Raw genomic sequence first — 12,978 nt, 5'->3', positions numbered from 1 at the left:
TCCCTGTGTCCCTACACTGCAATAGTTTAAAAAAAAGCCTGAAGCACAATAGGAGAATAACTGAATGGGGAAGAGTTAGGACTAAGAGTATGTGGCAGCACGTCAGCACAATTGGTTCAAGAATCTGATCGTAGAGGGAAGAAACAGTTCTTAAGTCTGGACGTCCAGGCTTTCTATCTCCTGTATCATGTAAGTAAAAGAAAGAAAATGGAATAGCCAGGCTGGCAGGCATCCTTCACATTACAGTAAACCCTCGTTATAACGGGCTAAAGGGGAGGAGGGGGGAAGAGGAGGAGGGAGTTGTGCCCATTATTGTCGATTGTCCGCTATACACAAAAGTGTTGGAGTAACTCAGCAGCTCAGGCAACATCAATAGAGAACACGGGTAGGTGACGTTTGGGTCGGGACCCTTCTTTATCCCGTTAAAGGCAAAAATGGCAGCAAAATGAGAAAGCAACCATTTGGTTACAATGGGTATAATGGTACCCTTTGAGGGTACCTTTGAGTAACTCTGAGGGTATGAAAGTAACTTTGAGGGTATGAGGCGTGAATTGTCCAAGATAGACTGGCGATTGATGCTGAAGGGGTTGACGGTGGACATGCAATGGAAGGCATTTAAAGGTCGCATGGATGAACTACAACAAGTGTTCATCCCAGTTTGGCAAAAGAACAAACCAGGAAAGGTAGTGCATCCATGGCTAACAAGGGAAATCAAGGATAGTATTAAAACAAAAGATGAATCATACAGATTAGCCAGAAAAAGTAGCATACCAGAGGACTGGGAGAAATTCAGAGTCCAGCAGAGGAGGACAAAGGGCTTAATTAGGAAAGGGAAAATAGATTATGAGGGACAACTGGCAAGGAACATAAAAACAGACTGCAAAAGCTTTTATAGATATGTCAAGAGAAAAAGATTAGTTAAGGCAAATGTAGGTCCCTTGCAGTCGGAAACAGGTGAATTGATCATAGGGAACAAGGAGATGGCAGACCAATTGAACAAATACTTTGGTTCTGTCTTCACTAAGGAAGACATAAACCGTCTGCCGGAAATAGCGGGGGACCGGGGGTCTAAAGAGATGGAGGAACTGAGGGAAATCCAGGTTAGTCGGGAAGTGGTGTTAGGTAAATTAAATGGATTAAAGGCAGATAAATCCCCAGGGCCAGATAGGCTGCATCCCAGAGTGCTTAAGGAAGTAGCCTCAGAAATAGTGGATGCATTAGTGATAATTTTTCAAAACTCTTTAGATTCTGGAGTAGTTCCTGAGGCCTGGAGGGTAGCTAATGTAATCCCACTTTTTAAAAAGGGAGGGAGAGAGAAAACGGGGAATTATAGGCCAGTTAGCCTAACATCGGTAGTGGGGAAAATGCTAGAGTCAGTTATTAAAGATGTGATAGCATTACATTTGGAAAGTGGTGAAATCATCGGACAAAGTCAGCATGGATTTACCAAAGGCAAATCATGTCTGACGAATCTTATAGAATTTTTCGAGGATGTAACTAGTAGAGTGGATAAGGGAGAACCAGTCGATGTGTTATATCTGGACTTTCAGAAGGCCTTCAACAAGGTCCCACATAGGAGATTGGTGTACAAACTTAAAGCACACGGTATTGAGGGTTCAGTGTTGAGGTGGATAGAAAATTGGTTGGCGGACAGGAAGCAAAGAGTAGGAATAAACGGGTCGTTTTCGGAATGGCAGGCAGTGACTAGTGGGGTACCGCAAGGCTCAGTGCTGGGACCCCAGTTATTTACAGTGTATATTAATGATTTGGACGAGGGAATTGAATGCAACATCTCTAAGTTTGCGGATGACACGAAGCTGGGTGGCAGTGTTAGCTGCGAGGAGGATGCTAGGAGGCTGCAGAGTGACTTGGATAGATTAGGCGAGTGGGCAAATGCATGGCAGATGCAATATAATGTGGATAAATGTGAGGTTATCCACTTTGGCGGCAAGAACAGGAAAGCAGAGTATTACCTGAATGGTGACCGATTGGGAGAAGGGGAGATGCAATGTGACCTGGGTGTCATGGTGCACCAGTCATTGAAAGCAAGCATGCAGGTGCAGCAGGCAGTGAAGAAAGCGAATGGTATGTTGGCATTCATAGCAAGAGGATTTGAGTTTAGGAGCAGGGAGGTTCTGCTGCAGTTGTACAGGGCCTTGGTGAGACCGCACCTGGAGTATTGTGTGCAGTTTTGGTCTCCTAATCTGAGGAAAGACGTTCTTGCCTTAGAGGGAGTACAGAGAAGGTTTACCAGATTGATCCCTGGGATGGCGGGACTTACATATGAGGAAAGACTAGATAGACTGGGCTTGTACTCGCTGGAATTTAGAAGACTGAGGGGGGATCTTATAGAAACATATAAAATTCTTAAGGGGTTGGAGAGGCTAGATGCGGGAAGATTGTTCCCGATGTTGGGGGAGTCCAGAACCAGGGGTCACAGCTTAAGGATAAGGGGGAAGTCTTTTAGGACCGAGATGAGAAAACATTTCTTCACACAGAGAGTGGTGAGTCTGTGGAATTCTCTGCCACAGAAGGTAGTTCAGGCCAGTTCATTGGCTATATTTAAGAGGGAGTTAGATGTGGCCCTTTTTGCTAAAGGGATCAGGGGGTATGGAGAGAAGGCAGGTACAGGCTACTGAGCTGGATGATCAGCCATGATCATATTGAATGGCGGTGCAGGCTCGAAGGGCCGAATGGCCTACTCCTGCACCTATTTTCTATGTTTCTATGTTTCTATGTACTAAAACGATGCAAGCATATTTGTGTTACTCATGTAGAAACATAGAAAATAGGTGTAGGAGTAGGCCATTTGGCCTTTCAAGCCAGCACCGCCATTCAATGTGATCATGGCTGATCATACAAAATCAGTATCCCGTTCATCCTTTCTCCCCAAATTTCTTGATTCCGTTAGCGCTAAGAGCTATATCTAACTCTCCCTTGAAAACATCCGTAGATTTGCTGCTTTACAGCGAATGCAGCGCCGGAGACTCAGGTTCGATCCTGACTACGGGTGCTGCACTGTAAGGAGTTTGTACGTTCTCCCCGTGACCTGCGTGGGTTTTCTCCGAGATCTTCGGTTTCCTCCCACACTCCAAAGACGTACAGGTATGTAGGTTAATTGGCTGGGTAAATGTAAAAATTGTCCCTAGTGGGTGTAGGATAGTGTTAATGTACGGGGATCGCTGGGCGGCACGGACTTGGAGGGCCGAAAAGGCCTGTTTCCGGCTGTATATATATGATATGATATGATATGATATGATATGACTCCACTGCCTTCTGTGGCAGAGAATTCCGCAGATTCACAACTCTCTGGGTGAAAAGGTTTTCCTCGTCTCAGTCCTAAATGGCCTACCCCTTATTATTGCACTGTGACCCCTGGTTCTGGACTCCCCCAACATCAGGAACATTTTTCCTGCATCTAGCCTTTCCAATCCCTTAAGAATTTTATATGTTTCCATAAGATCCCCTCTCATCCTTCTAAATTCCAGTGAACATAGACATAGACATAGAAAATAGGTGCAGGAGTAGGCCATTCGGCCCTTCGAGCCTGCACCGCCATTCAATATGATCATGGCTGATCATCCAGCTCAGTAGCCTGTACCTGCCTTCTCTCCATACCCCCTGATCCCTTTAGCAAAAAGGGCCACATCTAACTCCCTCTTAAATATAGCCAATGAACTGGCCTCAACTACCTTCTGTGGCAGAGAATTCCACAGACTCACCACTCTCTGTGTGAAGAAATGTTTTCTCATCTCGGTCCTAAAAGACTTCCCCCTTATCCTTAAGCTGTGACCCCTGGTTCTGGACTCCCCCAACATCGGGAACAATCTTCCCGCATCTAGCCTCTCCAACCCCTTAAGGATTTTATATGTTTCTATAAGATCCCTCCTCAGTCTTCTAAATTCCAGCGAGTACAAGCCCAGTCTATCCAGTCTTTCCTCATATGCAAGTCCCGCCATCCCAGGGATTAATCTGGTGAACCTTCTCTGTACTCCCTCTAAGGCAAGAACGTCTTTCCTCAGGTTAGGAGACCAAAACGGCACACAATACTCCAGGTGCGGTCTCACCAAGGCCCTGTACAACTGCAGCAGAACCTCCCTGCTCCTAAACTCAAATCCTCTTGCTATGAATGCCAACATACCATTCGCTTTCTTCACTGCCTGCTGCACCTGCATGCTTGCTTTCAATGACTGGTGCACCATGACACCCAGGTCACGTTGCTTCTCCCCTTCTCCCAATCGGTCACCATTCAGGTAATACTCTGCTTTCCTGTTCTTGCCGCCAAAGTGGATAACCTCACATTTATCCACATTATATTGCATCTGCCATGCATTTGCCCACTCGCCTTATCTATCCAAGTCACTCTGCAGCCTCCTAGCATCCTCCTCGCAGCTAACACTGCCACCCAGCTTCGTGTCATCCGCAAACTTAGAGATGTTGCATTCAATTCCCTCGTCCAAATCATTAATATACACTGTAAATAACTGGGGTCCCAGCACTGAGCCTTGCGGTACCCCACTAGTCACTGCCTGCCATTCTGAAAAGGACCCGTTTATTCCTACTCTTTGCTTCCTGTCCGCCAACCAATTTTCTATCCACCTCAACACTGAACCCTCAATACCGTGTGCTTTAAGTTTTTACACCAATCTCTTATGTGGGACCTTGTCGAAGGCCTTCTGAAAGTCCAGATATAACACATCGACTGGTTCTCCCTTATCCACTCTACTAGTTACATCCTCGAAAAATTCTATAAGATTCGTCAGACATGATTTGCCTTTGGTAAATCCATGCTGACTTTGTCCGATGATTTCACCACTTTCCAAATATGATGCTATCACATCTTTAATAACTGACTCTAGCATTTTCCCCACAACCGATGTTAGGCTAACTGGTCTATAATTCCCTGTTTTCTCTCTCCCTCCCTTTTTAAAAAGTGGGGTTACATTAGCTACCCTCCAGTCCTCAGGAACTACTCCAGAATCTAAAGAGTTTTGAAAAATTATCACTAATGCATCCACTATTTCTGAGGCTACTTCCTTAAGCACTCTGGGATGCAGCCTATCTGGCCCTGGGGATTTATCTGCCTTTAATCCATTTAATTTACCTAACACCACTTCCCGACTAACCTGGATTTCCCTCAGTTCCTCCATCTCATTAGACCACCGGTCCCCCGCTATTTCCGGCAGACGGTTTATGTCTTCCTTAGTGAAGACAGAACCAAAGTATTTGTTCAATTGGTCTGCCATCTCCTTGTTCCCTATGATCAATTCACCTGTTTCCGACTGCAAGGGACCTACATTTGCCTTAACTAATCTTTTTCTCTTGACATATCTATAAAAGCTTTTGCAGTCTGTTTTTATGTTCCTTGCCAGTTTTCCCCTCATAGTCTATTTTCCCTTTCCTAATTAAGCCCTTTGTCCTCCTCTGCTGGACTCTGAATTTCTCCCAGTCCTCTGGTATGCTACTTTTTCTGGCTAATCTGTATGCTTCATCTTTTGTTTTAATACTATCCTTGATTTCCCTTGTTAGCCACGGATGCACTACCTTTCCTGGTTTGTTCTTTTGCCAAACTGGGATGAACACGTTGTAGTTCATCCATGCGACCTTTAAATGCCTTCCATTGCATGTCCACCGTCAACCCTTTCAGCATCAATCGCCAGTCTATCTTGGACAATTCACGCCTCATACCCTCAAAGTTACCTTTCTTTAAGTTCAGAACACTTGTTTCTGTATCAACTTTGTCACTCTCCATCCTAATGAAGAACTCTACCATATTATGATCACTCTTGCCCAAGGGGCCTCGCACAACAAGACTGCTAACTAACCCTTCCTCATTACTCAATACCCAGTCTAGAATGGCCTGTTCTCTCATTGGTTCCTCGACATGTTGGTTTAGAAAACCATCTCTCAAACATTCCAAGAAATCCTCTTCCTCAGCACCCCTGCCAGTTTGGTTCACCCAATCTATATGTAGATTGAAGTCACCCATTATAACTGCTGCACCTTTAGTGCATGCATTTCTAATTTCCTGCTTGATGCCATCCCCAACCTCACTACTGCTGTTAGGTGGCCTGTACACAACTCCCACTAGCGTTTTCTGCCCCTTAGTGTTTCGTAGCTCTACCCATATCGATTCCACTTCCTCCAAGCTAATGTCCTTCCTTTCCACTGCTTTAATCTCCTCTCTAACCAGTAACGCTACCCCACCTCCTTTTCCTTTCTGTCTATCCCGCCTGAATATAGAATATCCCTGGATGTTGAGCTCCCAGCCTTGGTCACCCTGGAGCCATGTCTCCGTAATCCCAACTATATCATAATCATTAATAATTATCTCCACATTTAATTCATCCACCTTATTACGTATACTCCTTGCATTGAGAGACAAAGCCTTCAGGCTTGTTTTTACAACTCTCTTACCCCTTATACAATTATGTTGAAAAGTGGCCCTTTTTGATTTTTGCCCTGGATTTGTCTGCCTACCACTTTTACTTTTCACCTTGCTACCTGTTGCTTCTACCCTCATTTTACACCCCTCTGTCTCTCTGCTCCTGCTCCCATCCCCCTGCCACATTAGTTTAAATCCTCCCCGACAGCAGGGAATATATGCCCTGCCGATCCATTAAGTGATCCATTATACAATGTATGTGCATTTTGAGTAAAAAGTGCAAAAAGGTTTAGTATAATAGGACTCTCATCACAGTTATTCAAAGGTGAAAATATTTATTTAGCCAATGAGGAGGATACAGGATGAGGAGGTTCCATTTCTAGGTTGATATTTTCTGTTATGGGAACAATATTTAACATTCATAGCAGGAAAAGATTTTCGGAATTGTTGAGCATATCATGGTGCCTGGTTTATTGGGAGTGGAAATTCGGAACCATGGGAGTCCACCCAATTACTAATTCATTGATTGAGATGATATGATAAAGGACATTGATGTTGAGACCAAAATTTCTACACTTTAAGCCTCTCTCAATTACAACACTTTTAATGGAATTTGGAAATAAGTCATTAGATTTTAATCTTGCCCAGCAATTAAGTTTTGCCCAATACTTGTTGGTGGGAGAGAATGGAGATATTATATCTGCCCTTAACAATATTGAACAAAGGAAAACGGGTGAAAAGTACACTGGCTACATAGGAGTCATGAAGAAATAAGCAATGTTAGCATTTATTTCGAGAGGACTAGAATATAAAAACAAGGATGTAATGCTGAGGCACTGGTCAGACCGCATTGGGAGTATTGTGAGAAGTTTTGGGCCCCATATCCGAGGAACGATATGCTGGCATTGTAGAGACTCCAGAGGAGGTATACGAGAATGATCCCAGGGATGACTGGGTTAACATATGATGATGATTTGACGGCTCTGGGCTGCACTGGAGTTTAGAAGGATGAGGGGGGACCTCATTGAAACTTATCGAATAAAGGCCTGGATAGAGTGGATGCGGAGAGGATGTTTCCAGTGGTGGAAGAGTCTAGAACCAGAGGGTATGACCTCAAAATAAACAAACATAACTTTAGAAAGGAGATGAGGAGGAATTTCTTTAGTCAGAGGATGGTGAATCTGTGGAATTCATTGCTACAGACAGCTGTGGAGGCCTAGTCATTAGTATTTTTAAGGTGGAAACTGACTGATACTTGATTGGTCAGGTTGTCAAGCAGTTATGGGGAGAAGGCAGGAGAATGCTTTCAAGAGAGAGCTAGATAGAGCTCTTAAGGTTAGCGGAGTCAGGGGGTATGGGGAGAAGGCAGAAACGGGGTACTGATTGAGAATGATTAGCCATGATCACATTGAATGGTGGTGCTGGCTCGAAGGGCCGAATGGTCTACTCCTGCACCTATTGTCTATTGTTTATAATTGGGTTGAGAGGGAAAGGTAGATCAGCCACGATTGAATGGCAGAGTAGACTCTGGCCAAATGGCCTACTTCTGTTCCTATGATTTATGAACATGAATTTATCTTACACATTTTTCATTTCCTTTATCAATTTTAAGATTTTAGATTAATAAACATTAGGACATTAATACTAGTTATGAACTTGATGCAGGACTTTCACTTTAAGAAAATATTTTAAACTGTCATGTATTAATGTGAAATTGACTTTAGTGACACTGAGTTTCCAGTGCACATTTTTTTCTCCCCTAAAGTGACCATGGAGAAATCACCATCACAAAACTATGTTATGTTTTATACTTATCTTCTCAATCATCTGTCATATAAAACGAGTTGCCATTTAGAGACAATTGTTCAGTGATGGTTCAACTGTCAATGTAAGTGACATCTTATATGTAAAATGCGAAACAGAGCTCTCATCTGCCTATTTCACTGTGTTGTAAAGATAGCATCAAACAGTTCAAATCAGAAGATTTATTTTCGCTCTGGCTTTCTATTCAAAATTTTCCTTCAAACAATGGCAATTTGACAAAAAAAACATACCAATTCAGTCCAATGTTTCTCTGGGCTGTTAATGTTTGCAATATTAACTGGTTTGTTGTCAAGAACAATAGTTTGTTGTATCTATTTTTTTTCTGGCAGACAGGATGTGAGAGTGGAAGGTTTGTATTATTAACTTTATTTTTAAATTGTTTAACAATTTTGATGGAATCACAATTTTTCTAATGTTATCTGCATTTTACTTTATTTAAATGATTTGTAACCCTCTGCACAAGACAGTTATAACTATTTTATCCCAACTGTAGACATTTTGCTAGTGACATTGATACAACAGAAAGCTCAGCTTCAGCTATCAAGCAGGGGTTGCTATGGTTGCAAATAGCACTTGCTGCTCTTCAGAACAAGCCCACAGCTGTTTGATTTTTTTTCTCTCTCATGCTAGTGACTCACATGGATTCATTCTGGTGGAGCTGTCAGCTCGGCATGCAAGACATGAATTATGTTTTTCAAGTACAGTGCGGTGCACGTGCAGTGCACCTTTATCCACCTTGTCCGCTATATTAACCCCACCATCAAGAGTCCCCTTCTGTTCATGCATTTCCCTCTATCCATGATGTTTCATGCTTATTTCTGGGTTTTTGTTTAATCATTCATGTTAATGCATAGTGGGAACCTCCTAGTTTCAAGACTTCTGCCGGAGGCTTGTTGCACCTTTTAACAAATGGAAAAGATGATATTTAGGTAGCATTCTTTTTTTAAAGTGTAGGTCGATGTTGTCCAGACGTCAGGGCTGTTCCCTGCATGAATTATGTTCCTGCTTCTCCTCTGCATCCATCACCTGCTGCCCATTTGCTCTCTCTGATTCATTTGGCAGACTCGCATAAAATCCGCCACTTAAATACCCACGCCTGAATATATCAGTGTTGATTCCCTTTTTACGCAGAACGAGTAATGGCAACTCCTGTTAAATGCTTTTTGAAAGTGGCTTGGGGGCCTTGGCTTCTTCAGGGACATAAAACAAGTTTATAACCATGGTAATTGAAAATCCCGCTAAACCAGAATGTGGCTAAATTGTACTCTGGTGACGGCAGCACTGTAGGTGTGTGACTGATTAGGAGGAGGCAACACAATAACAAATGAAAGATGTTTGCTTGAGCTATGCCTACTCCTCAGCATGAAAAGAACTTCCACTACATTTAATCTCCTCCCTCGCATAATGTCCCATAAAGTGAAAATAAGACTTGAGATACTGGAGCATATAAATGAAATATGTAGGCAATATTTTTCTTTGATATGCAATCCAACTTGAATGAAAAAATAAGGTGAGTGTAAACTATGCGGATTAATTTGTGTGGATTACGAAGACTGCAATTCTCATTCTGGGCTTCTTCTGTACTTCTGATGCACAACATCCATGTACACTCTGCTGGGGAATCATAGTGGTGTTTGCATTAGTTCCATGTTGTATTTTAAGGTACATACAATGGTGTTGGAGAGTTGTTCATTCTGTTGGAAGCTATTTACAGAAGAATTGGTTTTCAAGCCATCTGAAGCCTGAAGTGGACCTAACTGAGCAGATCCCAAGCTGACACTGCAAACTCACCTGGCAAGTTTCTGTAGTTACTGACCTGGGTCTTTAGTAGTGATGACCCATTATTCTAGGCAATCCCAAGCCTTTCAATCACCCATTTGAACAATCACCCAGCTCTAAACTTGGCCGAACCCAACAATCCTGCTGGATACTGATCCCACTCGACTAATCACTGAACCCTGCCCCAAATGGATGACTCTAGTTCATTAACTGTGCCTCTGTCCCCATCATTACCTAAACTGAGTATCCCAACTCTGCTTGACAATTGCAGCATCTTGCACCTCTACACTGATTCTCTGTAGCCAATCTGCACCTTTGGCCATAGAACTATTGAGACATCAACTCAGAAACAGGGCCTTTGGCCCCACTTGTCCATGCTTACCAAGATGCCCCATCCAAGTTAATCCCATTTTCCTGTGCCTGGCCCCATATCCCTCTAAACCTTTCCTATCCAGGAACCTGTCCAAGTGTCTTTTAAACGTTGTCATTGTGTCTATTCACTGCAAAATAGAACACTGGAGCACAGGAACAGGCCCTTTGGTATACAATGTCTGCTGAACATGATGCTAAATAAACAAATCTGCCTGCACATGATCTATATCCCTCCATTCATTGTATATCCATGAGCCTATTTAAAAGCATCTTAAATACACAATCACATCTGCCACCATCACCACTGAAGGCAACGAGTTCCAGGCACCCACCACCCTTTGTGTTAAAAAAACACCCTGCATATCTCCTTTAAATGTTGCCCCTCTCACCTTAAAGCTATGCCCTCTCATATTCTTCCTTTCCCAATAAGGCCCAGGTAGAATTGCTGGAATTGTTTGCAGAAATTGGGATTGCTGACTTACATTTGAGCATATCAACGAGAAATTTATTTGAAGTGCCCAAAATTATAAAGAGATTTGATAAAGTAGAAAGGAATAATCTGTTTCACTGGAGCTTGAGCCAATAAACAAAGAAAACCAGTTTAAGACAATTGGCAATAGAACTAGGAGGTAGATGGGATTGAACATTTCCTTCCTCCATCTTGGGTGAAGGAACTGGAAGCTGGTTCAGTAAAACTGACTCTCAAAGTCCTTATGATCTGCCTGGAGAATGTGTAAAGAAGATGCCCTGTTACATTATAGACAACCTTCTTTCCTTGTATTACCACTTAAAAAAAAATCTTTTGTGAAAATGAAGCTCAACTTTTACTTTGCTCTGCAGTAAAAATAATTATCTTTCACTGACAGCAGCTGTCTTTGAAAGCTGCAGCAATACATATTACCCACCACTATTGATTGTGAGTTCTGAGCAGGTAAGTTGATTCTGAATGGAGATCTCACATCTATATTTATTACTAAACCTATTGACCTGAGCAAATCCTGGGAAATTAATCAGATGACTGCATTATTTAAACACAAGAAAGACAATAAGACAAGAAAATATTCTCTAATGCATCTTGAGGCAGATTACTTTCACGTTAGTCCAAGTATAGATGTCATTCCATGTCAGTTTGTTGTGTAAATACTTGAACACTAGCATATAGAGTAACTGTCAAGGAATTTTTCCAAGCCTATTTGGGCATGGATAACTTAGAAGGTAAGGTTGTACACTGGTTCCCTTGTAAATTTTCTATTCTTATTACAGTAAACCCTCATTATTACAGACCTCATAATGGATTTTGGTTATAGCGCACTGTCTTTTTAAGAACACGGCTGCTAGTTACACTGTAGAGGCTATTGAAATTGACAAGCCATTGAAATTGACAAAGTATTGAAATTGCCAAGCAATGGCTTCCATCGACACTTAACTCTATTAAACAATGCACAAAACAGCCGTTAGTATTTTTAGCTTGCAGTAACAAAAATACATTTTTAGCTGTTAAAAAGTACTTTGTATTTGGAAACAACTTGTTGTTTCATGGAAGATAGACACAAAATGCTGGAGTAACTCAGTGGGTCAGGCAGCATCTCTGGAGAAAAGGAGTGGGTAACAGTGGGAAAATAAACTGGAGGCTAGAAAAGGTCAGAACAAATCAGGCCAGAACAAAACAGCAGATGACCTCGGGTAGGGTGGAGTCTATAATAGCCCATTGTTGGCAAGGGAAGTTGTGATAACAGGAGGGATACAAGGATGCGACATTGGAACAGATAGGATGACTAGGTTTCATTTTTTCTGTCATTTTCTCTTGGAATCTGAAGCAATACTTCACGGTACATCATCAGAGGTCTGCTCCATTCCTAAACCACAAAATAACTAGATGATAACTATTTAGAAAGAAATTATTGCCTTGTCAAATTCTAAAAAATACTAAGCTGTGTTGGATTTCAGTTATTTTAACAAGGCAGTCAAGTTGTTGTAGAAACATCCAGATAAAACATAAACAACGATTAAAATTTAATATTGATAAATGTGAAGTATTGCAAAAGGCAAAAAAACAAGCTTCTCTTCCAATTTGAGCATTGCTTGGTTGCCAAGATTGGCCATATCTTGTCTGTTCAGTCATGAAAGAAAGTGAAGATATTGCAAGATTTTCAAACAAAAAGTGAAGCACTGACTTTGGGAGCATTGTAAAGAGTAACAGTACCTGGAAGGCCTATAGTATAGCTTCTGGAAAGGGGAGTAGAAAGGGGAGTAGGAAAAAGCATTTTGGAGACTGCAATGCAGGAGTTTAGGAAACATATTAAAACAACATATTAAACAGTGATCAACGTTTGGCAGAAACAAGGAACTGCAGACGCTAAACACGGTTGTAGAGCAAGAGAATAGCAGGAATCACAGAGTGGGAACAGTGAGAGAGTGTCTTACAGAATTCTGCTGGTCAGAGAGAGGAGGAGAACTTCTTCAGAGAAGGCATAGTTTGAGGAAATTTCATGGTGGAGAATGAAGAGGGGTCCCGGCCCGAAACCTCACTTCTTCAAGTTATCCAGAGATGCTGAGATGCTGCATGACCCACTAAGTTACACCAGCACTTTGTCTCTTTATTTTTTCAATTTTTTAAT

This window comes from Rhinoraja longicauda, chromosome 14 (genome assembly GCF_053455715.1).
Source record: "Rhinoraja longicauda isolate Sanriku21f chromosome 14, sRhiLon1.1, whole genome shotgun sequence".
In the NCBI taxonomy this organism is placed as follows: Eukaryota; Metazoa; Chordata; class Chondrichthyes; order Rajiformes; family Arhynchobatidae; genus Rhinoraja; species Rhinoraja longicauda.
Note: the sequence above shows the minus strand (reverse complement) of the source record.